The sequence below is a fragment of the Ochotona curzoniae genome, unplaced genomic scaffold (genome assembly GCF_017591425.1).
Source record: "Ochotona curzoniae isolate NIBS_2020 unplaced genomic scaffold, NIBS_Ocur_1.0 contig_1071, whole genome shotgun sequence".
NCBI classification, from domain to species: Eukaryota; Metazoa; Chordata; class Mammalia; order Lagomorpha; family Ochotonidae; genus Ochotona; species Ochotona curzoniae.
Window position 1 is genome coordinate 23029020 of NW_024464939.1, and position 16188 is coordinate 23045207.

A 16188-nucleotide genomic window follows, 5' to 3' on the forward strand; every position below is an offset into this window, starting at 1 on the left:
GAACACAGCTGAGGCATTCATACCTAAGTTGGAATCTTGGCTGGTACATTCACTAGCTGTACTCCTTAGATAAAGTCCTTCAACTCGCTGAACTTCAGTTTCCTCACGTCTACAGTATACAAACAGTTGTTGAAGAAAGAGCAGTTGAGTACCTGGAACTGACTGCTTTCCCCAGAGGGGTCTGTGTGGTGATTAAATGAGATCATTCCTAATCCTGTTGATGCCATAGGCGTAATGGTTCATGTTGATGTAAACTAGCCTGGCTGCAGAGTGCCCAGATCATTGGTCCAACATCACTTGGGTGTATCTGTGAGGCTGTTTCTTTTGTGTTTAACATCTGAGTCAGCAATCTAAGTAGGTTGCCCTTCTGAATGGCTCTCATCCAGTCTCTTTAAGGCCTGCAGAGAACCCAGAGACACACTCTTCCCCAAGAGGGAATTTCTTCCTGGCTTGTAGCCTTGGGTTGTTTTCAACTAGAACTGAAAGCCATTCCTGGGTCTCAGACTTGCTGACTGTAGACCCCTGGGACTTGTCAATTTCCATCATTATTTCCTGGTTATAGAAACATATCCTTATTGGTTCGATTCTCTGAAGAGCTACACATAAAGTTGATTGAAATGATGTTACTTGTTACTCCTGTGGTGTCATTCAGATATATTTGATCTTCTAAAGCCAACATTTATAGCAAGGCATGTGAAAGCGTGTATCAGTTGTGGTGATTTTATCACCTTCAACTCTAGGAAAAGTATTCTTATATTGGAGATTACCTTCTATTTGTTTAGCTCTCTGAAAGTGAAGAGTTACATTATTTGTGCTATGATTTTGCCATTCCTTAGCTATGATGAAATCATTGGAATGCAAAGCTCTTTGCTGAAGAGGGTGAAGAAGTTACTCAACAGTTGCCTTTTTTCAGCTTGTGGGGGTGGCAAAGGGTTCTAACAAGCGTAGACCCACGGGGAGGCCATGAAGAGGAAGTTTCAGGCACAAAGGAACAGGACTGCAAGCAACCCCAAGAAGTTGGTCAACAAAAATGTTGCCACAACAGGGCAAGTTAGAAAGAAAGTAGGAGACCTCCCACACTAGAAACAGGGCATCCACTTAGTAGAGACTGGAGGAGCAGTAATAGCAGTTCAAGGACAGAGCAATACGGTCTTGATGGATCAGTCTACAGATGAGCTACTTCCTGCAACTTGAGGATGTCTTAAAACAATTCACAAGAAGACACATTCCAAAGAAATCAAGAGTTTTGTTCCTTTACGTTTCTAGAGTGAAGCACATAGTGCTCCTGGCAGCACTTGTTGATTCTTGATTTTGAACGAGAAGGCAAGGTGTAGCAAATGGATTGGCCTGGGATGGTGCTTTCTGGTGATGGCTTTGGATAACAAAGAGCCACCCAGCAAGGATCATCACAAAGCCTCTGAGAACTCGCCAATGAAGACTCATCTCATAACAAGGATTTTCAACAGAAACCCAAGTTAGGGAGGAAGAAAGTCCATTACAATATACACTAAAGGAATGCCCAGTGCTAACTGTTAAAGTACTTGCCTTGCACGTGCCAGGATACCATGTGGGCATCAGTCCTAATCCAGGTAGCCCCACTTCCCATCCATTTCCCTGCTTGAGGCCTGGAAAAGCAGTCGAGGGTGGACCAAAGCTTTGGGACCTTGTACCTGCATGGGAGACCCAGCAGAATCTCCTGGTTCCTAGCTTCAGATAGACACAGCTCAGGTCATTGCGGCCACTTGGGGAGTGAACCAACAGATGGAAGTTCTTCCCCTCTGTCTCTCCTCCTCTCTTTTATCTGACTTTACAATAAAAATAAGTAAATCAATATACACTAAATGCAAAGGAGGCAGACTATTAAGACCAAAACTGACAGGCACAGTTACTTATCCACCAAGGATTATTGAATATCTAGGTGTCCTGGAGATTGTGACTAATGAGTAAGGATCCAGGCCCCATGTCAACAGGAAATAGCTTCTAAAATGCAAAGTAGCGGAGGACCAATGGACTCTGATGAACCTCGTTGGATGTTCCATCTCAGAGTGGGAAGAAAATACCCTGCCATTTACAGAGTTTACTTCTGACTTGAAATAATTAGCATCACCATAACTGATTGGCAATGGGGTTATGATCTTTTTAAAATTTGTAACATCTTTTAGTATGGCTCCAGAAGTGTAGGAGTTTGGAAAGTGCATCTCACAAATCCAGAGAAAAAAATTGATTGTCCTCTTGCTCAAGGAACACAGACCTAGCAAGTAAAACTGATGCTGTGATCATAGCTGATTCCAGGGAGGAAGAGGATGGACTCACTAAATCCCCTTGGTTTCACAGGGAGAGCTCCCCCTTTGAGAATATCACAAAGCCATGTCCCTCCTGTCTTCCCACAGTGTACATTCCAAGCCCAAGTTCATCATTTCTTTGATTTACCCTGCAAATCTCCTGAGAGTCCTGTCTTCAGTCTTTCTCCATTTCCATCTGTTGTCCATGCACTGTGTTTCTTCTAAAATGCAAATATTATCCTATGACTTCTCTATAGTTAAAACTGTCAAACCTTCCCACTGATCTTATGCTACATATCCAGTATTATAAGAAACCACCTAGATATGGCATCTGCCTCCTTCTCCAGTGCCATTTCTTACCAATTCCTTCTGTCTACCCAGACTCAATGTTTAAACCTTTATCCTTTATTCTAATCCCACCAAACTTATTCCTTCAACATAGTGTGTTTTAACTCATAAGTATGTGATGAAGACATCATTAATAATGGAGATGGAAGGCAAATGGAACAAACTAGTGACCCCTGGAGGAGGCCAGATGAGACATTTCACCATCCGAAAAGCTAAGAACTTGCATAGGTGATAGGTAAGATCATGGAAGCAAGAACATACTGAGCAAGCTGGTTGATGGAAAGTAGATGGATCCATTCAGGGCAGAACGAATGGGGAGGGCAGATGAATGGGTTGCCGAGGAAAGAGGCATAGCTGCATGAAACCAGAGTAGATAAAGGGTCCCAAAAGCCAAAAGCAAAAGTGGCTTTTAAACTTGGCAGCAGAAGTCTGTAATCACTGCAGAGCAGTGAGGTTGGGGAGATGAATGATCTTACGGAATAGTAAGAGGTGGATTAGCAGGAGATGTAGAGACACAGTCCCTCAGCCTGGTGACTGACTGCAGGTGGAAAGAGATAGACTGGGAATGTGGAGAGCTTACTGGCTGAGATGGGAATCGCTAAGCAACAGCAGATTTAGGGGAAGCAAATGAATTAGATGTGGCATATGCTGACCTCAGGGTTTGAGTGCAGGAAGCCAGAGTGCAGAGTTAAATCCAGACATAGCCCTGGTGACAGCCGCCACCTGCCAGAGTCCAGCTCATCTTTCCTGGTTCCTGTGTGTTTCCATGACTCCTGTTCCCCATGTTCCACTGAAGTGACATGAATTGTTTGCTTTGTATACAAAGAATGAGTTGTGAAAGCACAGAATGGACATAAAGTTGGTGAGTGGGAGGAGACGTGTTGCATCAGGGCCAATTTTTTTTTTCTCAAAGATTGTTATTCTCCCCAGCTCGTGTAAGTCAGTCAGTCATACTCAGTTTCCCTTCCTTCAAAATTCCCCCCACAGCCAGAGCCTCTGCTGTGAGCAACCCAAACACTCCAAGCAACTTGGCAGCCTTCTGGCTCCAGCCCCTGGGGCTCTGTGAAGGCTGCAAGGTGCACATTCTTCTCACAGTTACAGAATTCCTTCTTTGCTTTGAACTCTTTGCAGGTGTACAGGTTATCTTCCTAGCTAAACCCTTAACTTCTAATGAGCTCAATTTATGTCAAACATTTCATTTTGCTGTTGTCCAATCACAGATGAGTGATCTTCCCAACTGATTAAGGAGATCATTTTTCTGGGATGACTTCTACAGCTCATAATAATATTGGGTGAAATAAAACACTACAGTGGTCTTCCATTGCTCATTACACTCAGTAATAAGTATAAAGCATTCGATTGCTAGATTGGAGATACATATTTCACCTGTATTTCATCTTTTTTAACTTTAATTGGCACATAGCAATTGTACATATTCATGGTGCCACGTGAGGCTTTCATACGCGGATCTGTTGTGTAATTATTGAATTAGGTAGAGTTCCTTTTGCCCAGCCATGCTGATATTTGGAGAACATAGAAGAAGGACTCAACTCCTGACCTTATCTCTCAGGCAGAAGAAGTGCAACCACAGCCAGGGCAGAGTGGCCAGATAGGGCACTTGTCCTGATGGAGAGGGTGTCTGCAAAGGGGATCATGAATCTGGTTCTGTGTTGTGAGTTGATGGATACCATTTGATTTGACTTCAGGATTCATGGTTGTCCTGCAGCCACCAGCTACCGCTGTGCCATCCGCACCTAACCCCCCATACACACACACACACACACACACACACACACACACACACACACACCAAGCCAAGTCCAGAGGATGGGGCAGTGAATCTCATTCCAGAGGTCACAGTGGGATCTAGGAGAGGCTGAAACACAAGTGAGGTCCACCTAGGGGCAACATGAAGCTGGCTCCTAGAGGTGACAGACAAGGGCAGGCACCGCTGCTCTTGCTACGCAGTTCTGTCACCAGTGACTTCTTTCATCTGTGTTAGAGCAGACCTTTCCCCTCCCAGGTTCCCACAAGAGAGGCACACAGGGGAAAACAGCAGTTCTCTCCTTGGCGGCCCTGGGTCACATTCCTCTGCAGACTTCACAGGCTCGAATTACAAAGGCCCTGTTGCACAATTCTTAGGAGAGTGGGCATGTGGGTGGGGCTGGGGGAAGGGGTGTGTCCTGCATATCAGAGGTCCTGAGGTGGCCAGAGGCCAAGGCAAGTCAGGTGGTGGCAGCAAGAGATATGCTGGCATTTCAGGATTTCTGGAGAGAAAACTTTCTTGTACTTTCTCTTATTTATTTATTTTTTTCTTCCAAGCCTCCTAAATAAGACTTGTCATGCCTCAGCCCCTCCGATAATTTGAGAGCAAACATTTCAGAAGCTGGCTTGACATAACCTGTGTGTTTCAGTTTACTAGATAAAGACTTCAAAATCACAATGAAGAATCTAGAACTAAAGCTCTTTTTATTTCTTCCCTTTCCATAGTTGGCCTTCTCCTGCTGTTTTGTGCTGTAGTATGTACAAAATCACTCAATTACATAACTTTTTAAATTAATATGGAAGCTGAAAGATGTGACCACAGCCCTGTTTAAACATTATGCCATGATAGAATGTTCCATTTTGTCGGAACTTATTTTTATAATTCTGTTTTATTAAAAAAATATAACCTGCCTGGAAAACCAGAAAACATACAGATTTTTTTCAGGAAATACTCTCAAGTTGACTGATAATAGTCTAATGACCTAGATTATTTTCATCAGACCTTTCTATGGCTAATGGAAGAGCTGTAACTGGAAAATTAGAACTACATGTATTTCAATTTTTCTCTTCATTTAATTTTCTCTTAAAATTTGGACCTTTGGGCCAATCTTAATACATTTACAATTGATTAGATTAGAAAAAGTGCATACTTGTGTCCAGGAAATTCATAGGCTCAAAACTGCAAGTTCATGGGTGATGCAAAACATATATGGCTCTATGTCAAACAAGTCCTAGGGGCCAGTGAAGTGACAGTTCAAGCTAATCCTCCATCTGAGGTACTGACATCTCAAATATGTGCTGTTTTGTGTCCCAGTTGCTCCGTTTCTGATCCAAACTCCCTGCTAATGGCCTAGGAAAGCAGAAGATGATGACCCATTGCACCCACATGGGAAACTTGGAAGAAACCTCTGGCTCCCTACTTCAGTAAAGCCCATTTCAACATTTGAAGGAGTAAACCAGCAGATGGAACATCTCTCAGTCTCTCTCTCTCTCTGTCTCTCGTTAACTCTGACCTTTAAGTAAAATGATAAATCTTAAAAAAAAAAAAAAACTTGGATGAGTATAAACAAGCTCTTAAATGTTCAAAATAGTTCTAAAGAAAGTATCAATTTCTGGGATAAATTAGAAAAGGCTCCTATTAGAGTTGTATCAAGTGATGAGGTAGCTACTTAGTATTTATGGGTACTAAGTAATAGCCCAATGTTTCAGATGTTTGCTCAACCTAAACTGGAAAAGGCAACCCCACAGGAAGATTGTATGTATGTTTGTTTATTGTACAGCAAAGAGCATGTAAACTGTGCAGTGATTTTAGTGGATTTTTAATGAAGCCTCAAGATATAGCAGTGTGTGAACTTCCACAGACTTGCTCTCACACCACTTCACTATTTTATATGAAGCTTGGGCACCTGGGTCTGTATGGACCAAAGCTTGTTTTGTTTAGAACTACAGAAGAAGAGGGGAGCTGTGGTAAACAGTGTGGTCCACAGAGAGCTGCCTGAATCAACCAATAATCACAACAAGGTGATGAGACTTCTTTTAGAATATTCTAACCCGGCAATTAACAGAGCTAGTTCAAATATTAGCAAATGCATTCATTTAACGTGAGTCAGGGGCGGAGCGTGTTGGGATCAGTCACCAGGCTGAGTGCCAGAGGACTCAAGTTTTAAGCCCAGCACTGGCTGGACACCCTCAGCCAAGATACCTAATCTCTTTATGCTGGCTTCTGGAAATGCAGTTGTTAGGGTGAATGACCTCTTTATTCTCCTCCAACTCTAAAATTCTGGGACGTATGACTAACACAGCTGTCAGAGGACATTATAGTCAATAAATGCAAGTAGAAATGACTTCCTACATTCTGGGTTTGGTTGATATTATTTTAGGTTAAGCCTAAACTTGCTTTTCAATGACTATAAAATGAATGAAGTCTGAAAATGGCCAATGAGATGGTAATTCTCAAAGTCTTAAGAGGTTGGATCATAGTCTAATAGTGAAAATGATAGTGACTTTTCTAGGTGGAAGTTCAACATGTGCTATAAAGTTAACGTGCAAGTACATTTTGTTTTCATCTGGATCTTTAATGCTTACATACTTTGGGTTACTACTACTTTCACAGAGTGTGAACATCTCAGTCTTACTGGTACGTCTTGGTCTCACTGATACAATGAAAAAATGTTGTTTGATGAAGGCCAAACGGCATTCAAGCTGCGTTCCCTCCCTTGGCTGCTCCTTGGCCAGGGGGGCTCCCTGTGAGTAAGTGGTCTACCTGTCAGAACCTCACACTGCTGCGTCCACTTTGGGAGCAGAGCCCTGAGCCATGTGACGGTGCAGGCCAGACTCCTCGTGGCTGCCTTAACCGTTCTGTGCTCTGAACTTTGGGGTCACCATGTGCTCAGACCCAAGGGACTCCAAGCAGGGATGAGTCAGGGCCTGGCACGCACCCTGTTCTCCGCCCTGCTGCTAAACATAACAGCTATTTGCCATCACCCGGAGCCTCTCAGGGCCCCAGGACTCCAGGAAGAAACAAATACTTTAGAAGCCAAAACCCCAAGGCAAGGTAAAGAAAACAGACTGTCCACATCCCCGGCTAGGGCTTCTCTGGCGCGGAACTCCGCCGGGGAGGAGCTGCAGCTGGCTCCAGCTGAGCTCTCTGGCTTCACTCCGCAACCCTAAGGCCCTTCCCTCGCTCTTCAGAGAGTGGCCTTTTGCCTTGTAAGCCTTGAAGTTTCCCAACTGGACTTTAGAGACCGTTTCCATTGCTAACCCAGAATATGGTTTTACCTCTCCTCTTTTTGTTACTTTTGCTTGTGTTTGCTGTACTATCTTCTGCTAAAATATGCTTTGCAGATGGCTTAGTTTTGTTTCGTTTACTCTTCCCTTGTCAGGCTGGGGGAGGAACTGTTAGAAAGAAAAACATCCAGGGAGAAGAGTATCTTCAGGCACCACTTGTGGAAAGGCTGCAGCAGTTTTGCATTCAGCCTTGGAGGGCCCTGCACCTTCTGCATTTTCCCAGTGGTTGAGAAGAGATGGACAGGGGATTAAGAGCCCCGGAAATCATCTCATGGTCCAGCTTGTTGAAAAGCTTCGGGCGCACGTGCCCAAGCTCTGTCTCCGCTGGAACCACCCTTGGCATCTCTTCTGCCCCATTTCAGCCCTTTACTCTGACGTATCTGTTCCTCCTCACCTGTGGGCCTGTTCTTCTTTGCCTGTAGACACCAGCAAGCTCTGTTCTGAGCCTGGTGAGTGTCACCTACCTGAGCCTTCATCATGGCTGGCTGATCCCGCCGAGCTCCTTCGGGAAGTGCTCCACCACTCCTGTCTATGACTGACCTTCCTGGCACTGGTCTTGCTGAGGAGTCAAATCAAGCCTGGGCTGGTCATTGTGATGTCACAGAATGCTTTTGCCTCCCCCAGTGTCCAGCTGAGGCTCCCCCACCCCCACCCTGGAGGGAGCACACTCTGTTGTCACTTACGCTGCCACTGAAGTCTTAATAGTGATCACAAGCAAGAGTGAGTACCAGGGCAGGTCATAATGCAACCCATGGAATTATGAGGCCTTCCTATAGGGAGAGACCCTGGGGATCCCCGAGGGACAGGGGTCCTCATCCAGCTCCCTTATTTTACAGATGAGGATGCCAAGGTTCCCCAAGGTGTGGGAACAGAGCTGCCTCCAGAGCCCAGGACCCTTAATGTCAGCCCTCACTTCTTACCACACTACATTTGCATACTATTCTGTCTGCATCTTGTCAATATCAAGGTTTTCTGGTAGGTAGGCAGTTCATCAGTTGACATGTACCTAAATCCATTCACAAGAGATCATCTGGATTACATGCATTCCTGGAGGGGGCAGGTAGGATGGCAGTCTCCATGATGATATTAATTTTTCTGAGAACCAATAGGTGCTGGGAAAGGCTGGTTCTGGTGCTAATCCAGTCTCAAGAACCCTGAGCCATCATACCGATTCTAGATGAACAAGTGCTGTGCCTTTTGAATAACCACCGTTTTCCCTGAGATTTGATGATAAGCTGCAAGACTCAAAGAGCCTGGAATTCATCTTGACTTCAGCACCCTGTTATGCTGTAGTGTTGGCAGAGAAGGGAGCAGAAAGGACTCTCCAGAAAAGGAGTTTCTCACTAGAATGAAGCTCTTTTTTCTTTTGCAGCCTTCACTTTTCTAGACCTTATTCCTATGCTATTGAAAAAACGGTCCATGTTGCAAGAGGCAACCTGTCTCTGTGGGCTCAGAGATAGGAGCTTTCAGAAGCTCTCAGGAGGGGAAGAGCCAATACCAACGAAGAACATTTATATCCTGCTTTGGCATTTACAAGTTGCTTTCACAAATAGCCTTTCATTTCATCTTCACATCTTGATGAGGCAAACGGGGCATTATTTTTAGTGCAATTTTATAGATGAGAAAATTATAGTTTAGAGAAGTTGCAACTTGCAGAAGATCCAAAAGCTAATGAAGTGGAAAGGTTAACACTCCACACTAGATCTTCCGAGTCAGCACTTTCCCTGCCATAGGACTTCTCCAGGGTGGAAAGAATGGTTATTTGGTCACAGAGCACACTTGAAGGCAGCTGTGCGAAGCAGTCCTTAAAGTAATGAAGAAATTATGCTCATGGGTCATAAATACTGCTTTACTTACCTCCTAAATGTCTTCATAAAAATTTAAAGCAATGATTAATGAACACTAATGTCAAACTCTGAAATAATACGATTATTACTCTTCTACTTAACAATTCCACATCTGTGAATTATCCTAAGGGAACTGTTATGGACAGGAATAATATTTAGCTACAAAAGATTATTTATAAGGATTCACGTAATGTATGTATGTATGTATGTATGTATGTATGTATGTATGTATTTGAAAGGCAGGGTGACAGAGAGGGACAGTCAGATCTTTCATCTGCTGGTTCATTTCCCAAATGCCCACAACAGCCAGGGCTAGGCCATGTTGAAGCCAGGATCCAGGAACTCAGGTCTTGCACACAGGTGGCAGGTAGTTAAGTACTTGGACCATTATCCAGTGTCTCCTCAGGTGCCTTAGCAGGAAGCTGGGTGGGAGACAGAGCAGCTAAAGCTTGAACTGGCACTCTGATGTGGAATTCCAGCGATGTAAGTGGTGGCTTAACCTGCTATTCGCTGGCCCCATCAGAGGCTCTTTAAACCTTTGTTTACAACACACAACAAATTAGAAGCTCAGTGACTGAAAACTGATAAAATAGATCATACTGACCACATGAAAATAATAGGCTCAGCCAAAGTTGACAACATTTTTCTTTAATTCACATAGTTTATGGAAATAACGGTATTATAAGATACTTTCTCAATACATAAGAGATTCATTGTTAATTACCTTGAGTAATTAATTTGATAAAAACAAAGTGATATTATTAATGATTCTGATAGATAACAGGACAGATTACATCGAACCATCAATGATAACCTTTATTTCCAGCACAAACTTCACTTTTACATGTTACAAATCTGTTTTTCCAGGATCGATCTGTATCAGCTTCAGTAACAAAGAATCACAGCCACATTTAAGCTTTTCTTGAGCACTCAGTCAGGAATCTGCAAAATTTACTTTAAAGGTTGCCTTGCTTATAACAGAAAAACATTAATTTTGTTAACACTCAAATGTCACTGAAACTCTGTCAAACAAGCCTCAGTAATAAATTTAAATCCTCTTTGCCTATGTTTTTTCTTGTCACTATTCCTTGCACACTACTGTGTAACAACTATTGACAAAGGATTGACACTCTATTAGGTGTCACACATCCTCTTGATTCAGTGTCTGTGGGTCTATATCGGTTACAGGTGGATGCTATACACATCATTATGTAAGGAACTTGAGCAACTGTGGACTTCGTTGTCTAGGGAAGGTCTAGGAACCAACTTCCATGGATACTAAGGAACACACACAGGTACTTCAAAAAGTTTGTGGAAGTAAAAGATAAATCTATTTATAGATTTATTTTTAACAAAACACATGCATAATTGTGTTTTTTTTTCATTTTTGTAATTCAGGTTTTCCACAAACTTTTTTGAAGATTGTGTGTATGTGTTGGCAAATACCTACTCAGCTCCCTAGGTTTTAGGATATAAGCCTTTTATTTAAAAAAGTTTTATTTGTTTTTATTGCGAAGTCAGATACATAGAGAGGAGGAGAGACAGAAAAGAAAATCCTCGGTCTGATGATTCACTCCCCAAGTGACCACAGCAGTTGGAGCTGAGCCAATCTGAAGTCAGGAGCCAGGAGCTCTTCTTGGTCTCCCACGTGGGTGCAGGGTCCCATGGCTTTGGGCCATCCTCAACTGCTTGAGGCCACAAGCAGGGACTGGATGGGAAGCAGGACCACCAAGATTAGAACCAGTGTCCTTATGGGATCCTGGCACGTTCAAGTGGAGGACTTCATCCACTAGGTTATCATGCCAGGCCTCTACATGAGCCTTTAAGTTTGGACTACCAAAGGTGTCCAAACTTCAGGGCAGAGCCTAAGAGTGACGAGGGTAGAGGTAGGAGATGTGGTAAGCACAGATTGTCAGCCCCATCCCTTAAGTGTCTGGTTCTGGAAGAGGCCCACAGCCTGACTTTCTTAACAAGTTCTTAGGCTGTTGATTTGACAACTACTACGCCTGGCTCAAAACTAGATAGAATCTACAGACACTTCAAAATGTGCAAGAAATACAATTTGGAGCCCTTAGTGTTTACCAGGAAAGAACTTAAGTATCAAGAAATTTTGTTCTAATTTTTTAAAAATATTCATGTTTAAATATTAAAGAAGGGGGAGGAAGAGTTGTGACACAGCAAGTAAAATCCACCACCTACAATAGTGGCATCCCATATAGTGACATCCCCTATAGGTGTGAATACTGGCTGCTCCACTTCTCATCTAGCTCCCTGCTGAAGTGTCTGGAAAGCAGCGGAAGATGGCCCAGGACCTTGGGCCCCTGCACCCACGTGGGAGCCCTGGAAGAAGCTCTTGGTTTCTGTTTTTGAACTGGCCCAGTTCTGGCCATTGTGGCCATTTAGGGAGTGAATCAGCGATGAAAGATTGACCTCTGTATCTCCCTCTCTCTTTCCTTTAAAATAAATGAATCTTCATTTTAACCTCCCCCCCTTTTTTTAATGGATTCATTGATTTAGCTCAAAGGCAGTTATATAGAGAAAGTAAGATCTCCCCATATGGCTGCAGTGGCCAGGGCTGAGCCAGGCTGAAGCCAGGAACCTGGAACTCCATCCAGATCTCTCACATGGGTGACAGGGGCTCAATTACTTGGACCATGCTTTGCTGCTTTTCCAGGCACATTAACAGGGAACCCTACAAATGACTTTACTTTTTCCATAAAATGCTGGGTATCTGTCTAATCTGGATCTTACAAAATTAAACAGAACTATTTCAGTTTTCTTTGTACCTTTCAAAATGTGAAAATCTGAATGAATCAATACCATTGATGTCTGACATTTTAGATACTCTCACGAGTTTGACTTCAATGACCCATTAAACACCTACGTCAGCATAGCAACCGTTGCCAGGGCTAAACCCGCAAAATAGGTAAAGGATATGAACATTGTGCAACAAATTTTAATGACGTCTTAGTGACTCTGACGCTGGAATCTCCATTTAAAGGATGGCGTGAGAGTTCAACACAATTCAGAGAAGGTACGTCTTAATTCAGGCCCCATTTTTTTCCCGGGAGAAACTACTTCTGTTTAATTGAAGTATAAGCAAGACTGTAGAATCACAAAGACACTGTTTGGTCTCATGTGACCCACCTCATGTGCTCACAGTCTTAATATATTTTCAAAACAAAGGTGGTATTATACGCCTCAACTGAATTCATTTTTAAGCAGTGCTAATGACATTACTAAAAGAAAATGTCAGCCAAGCTGCAATAAAACAATTCTGGGCCAATAAAAAATTGAAATTATTGACTTTCAAAGGTTAAAATAATAAGTGATCATGGGTCCAAGAAATACAGCACCCGTGTCCTTAGAAACATTTTTTTGTGTGTGTCATAAGTAAAATGCAGGAGACAACTTGGTTTAGCACCTACAGGGTGATTTCTGTGATAGCCATATTAATGGCAGCCATACTACCTGACTCTTCTCTGAGGATCAGAAAGTTTCACACAGGACCAGGAACACTAGTAGTAAAGAACTTATTTTAAAAATTATACTTGGTTTTGTAATACCTTTATGTGATTCTGTTTGGTCATGACTCCCTGCTCCTTTGACAATACTTTAATTACCATTTTATTTGTTTGAAAGGCAGAAAGAGAGTAAAAGAGATTGATTTCATTTCCAAATGTCCTCAACAGTCAGGGTTGAGCCAGGCTGAAGGCCAGGAGCCCAGAACAATGTCGGTCCCATGTTGAGTGACAGAGACCCAACTATTGCAGCAATTACCAGATACACATTAGAAGAAAGCAAAAATCGATGTGGAGCCAGAACTCTTAAACCAGGTATTTCAGTGTAGGATATGGGCATCCCAGATGGTATCTTAACCACTATTCCAAACACCTGCCCCTGGAAAATATTTGAACTCAAACCTAAGACACACTGTGAAGATCTGCATCTCCAAAATTAGGAACTGATACTGGTCCAACTTTGCCACTAAGACTCCTTCTCAGAATACATTCTGATTCTGAAATTCATGCCGAAATCTGTCTCTCTCGCGCGTTCTCTCTCTCTCTCTTTTCTTGTTTTAACCCCAAAAAGTTATGACATTGCTCAGATCACTCCAACAGAAATGGTCAGCACTCTGGTCCAATTATTTCTCACTTACATGTTCGCTGTTAATCCCTGTTAAGATAGTATTAAGAGGTGGGTTCTTGGAGCTGATATGGTGGCATAGTAGGCTAATCTTCCACCTGTTAGAAATGGCATCCCATATGGGCACTTGTTTGTGTCCTGGCTACTCCACTTTCCATCCAACTTCATGCTCATGGCCTAGGAAAGCAGTAGAGGATGGCCTCAAACAAAGGAACTCTGCACCCGCATAGGAGACCTGGAAGAAGCTCCTGGCTCCTGGCTTTGGATTGGCTCAGCTCCAGCTGTAGTGACCATTTGGAGAGCGACCCGGTGGACGGGTGATCTCTCTGAGTGTTTCTCCTTCTCTGTAAATCTGCCTTTCCTGTAAAAATAAATAAGTCTTTTTAAAAAGAGAGAGACGGGTTCTTTGAGCAAGTGACAAGTCACTCAGAACTAGATGATCACTTTATAAAAAGCCTGGAGGGAACTCAGGCCCTTTGCACCATTCTGCTTTGCTGTCGTGTGAAGGCACAGGATTTGATCTCTGTGAAAACTGCAACTATGCAACACAATCTGTGAAGAAAGAAAGCAGCCCTTACCAGGCACCACTCTTGCCCATGTATTGATTTCAGATTCAATCAGTTAGGAGACACTTGGGGAGCTGCAAGACAGTGTTGTGGGAAAAGAAAAGACCCCCATGCAAAACAAGATATAAATTGCACATATGTTCTGATCTTAGGGAAACTTAGTGTGGAGAAAGGGGCTGCTCCTTGGAATACAGGAAATGTGATACTAATTAATTTCTTCCTATGAAAGACCCTGTGATGAGATTCAAAGCACTGGGGAGATGGTTACAAATGGTATCTGCCAGAAGGAACTCCCCAGCTGAGCGAGGAGACAAGTATCAAATATCAAATATCAAATATCAAATATTCAAATGACAACCATTAGATTTTTGTTGTTTTTTTTATGTCTAAAGATTTGTTTTTATTTATTTATTTGAAAGGCAGAACAAGAGAGAAAAAGTGCTTTCCATTCTCTGCTTCTTTTCTCAGACAGTTACAACAATCAGGTCTGGGCCAGGCTGAGGCTAAGAGCCAGGAATTCCACCCAGGTCGCTCATGTGGATGGCAGGAGTCATCAGGACCATCAACTGCTGCCTTCCCAAGCATGTCAGCAGAAACCTGAATCAGAAGTGGAGCAGCCAGGGCCTGGTGCTGTAGCCTAATGGCTAAAGTCCTCACCTTGCATGTGCCAGAGTCCTATATGGGCACCAATTTGTATCCTGACTACTCTACTTCCCATTAAGCTCCCTGCTTCTGGCCTGGGAAAGCAGTCGAGGACAGCCTAAAGATTTAGGACCCTGCAACTGTGTGGAAGACCCAGAGGAGGCTTCAGGCTCCTGGTTTCGGATCAGATCAGATCAGATCAGATCTTCCTCACTGTCTCTTCTCCTCTATATGCCACCACTTTTGGAGTTAAATCCTGACTTCAAATCTTGGCCCAGTTTCTTCATCTATGAAGCAGAAAACGTGATGTATGCTTTGTAGGGGTGCTACAAAGAAGAAATGAGACCCCCAAATACAGACTGAAGGAGAGAGGATGTTCTCAAGACTAAGCTGGTGTGAGTTCCTATTCCCACTGATTCCTGCTAGGGAGGCAAGCCACACAGCGTACAGACTCCAAGGATGGGATCGTATTGGTGTCCTTGGGGAGGAGTCTTGCAGGATGACTGCTGCTTCCTTGGGGTCAGATGGACGAGCACGTCTCTCCATGGTCCTTTCCTCGGGCCCCTGGGCCTGCCAGTGTGACCATGTGGAGACTCACAGGCAGAGGAGAACTCTGTGCATGTTGTTGGTAGCACTTAGGCTTGCCCCAGCTGAGTTCACTGACCTCATGCATTTCTACTTATATATTGACTGTGTGCTATCACGTTCATAAAAGAGTCAAAAGAGCAAATACAGGATATTTTGCATAAACATTATTGTGAAATAATTTCAAAAGCATGTACTTGCTGCTGATGACAGGCAGTGTATTATGTGCCTCTTGGCTTGTCATCCCGTCTCTGGAGTACATGTTGTAAAGGAAGAAAAGTGGGTAATTATGCTTCATAGGAACATTGGATTGAATGTTCCTTCCTTGTAGTTTTGCAAAGTAGAATTGTGGCAAGATTGTCCCTGGTTAATGCCAGGAAAAAGTGAAAAAGAAATGGCTTTGTAAAAAAAAAAAAGTCCATTGGAGAAACAAGTAAAACCTGTTAAAGTTTGTTTATAGTGGTTGAACATAGATTGATCCCCATTAAAACAAACTCCGTGTATAAGTTTAAATTATTTGGTAATGTTGATATTTGGTTATATCAAATATTGATTAGTATGAAATTAAATATTGAGTTCATATTGGGGAGAAATAAATATTATTATTTATTATACCATTTTGGCACAGACACGTAAGTGCAGAAGTTAATTTTTGTCTGTGACATCTGTTTTATTCATTATTTCCAAGATATGCATCAGGAAAACACAATTAGCATGTCA

General features: G+C 42.9%; 1 protein-coding gene across 2 annotated transcripts in view; it reads right to left on the bottom strand.

Moving 5' to 3' along the window:
* Positions 1-8265, bottom strand: part of DNAJC5B (DnaJ heat shock protein family (Hsp40) member C5 beta) — a 62086-nt gene extending 53821 nt beyond the window's left edge. For both annotated transcript variants that reach the window (XM_040994859.1, XM_040994868.1), the window contains exon 1: positions 8147-8265. The gene's annotated coding sequence lies outside the window, so the exon portion shown is untranslated. The remainder of the gene's footprint in view (positions 1-8146) is intronic.
* Between the last annotated feature and the right edge of the window lie 7923 nt (positions 8266-16188).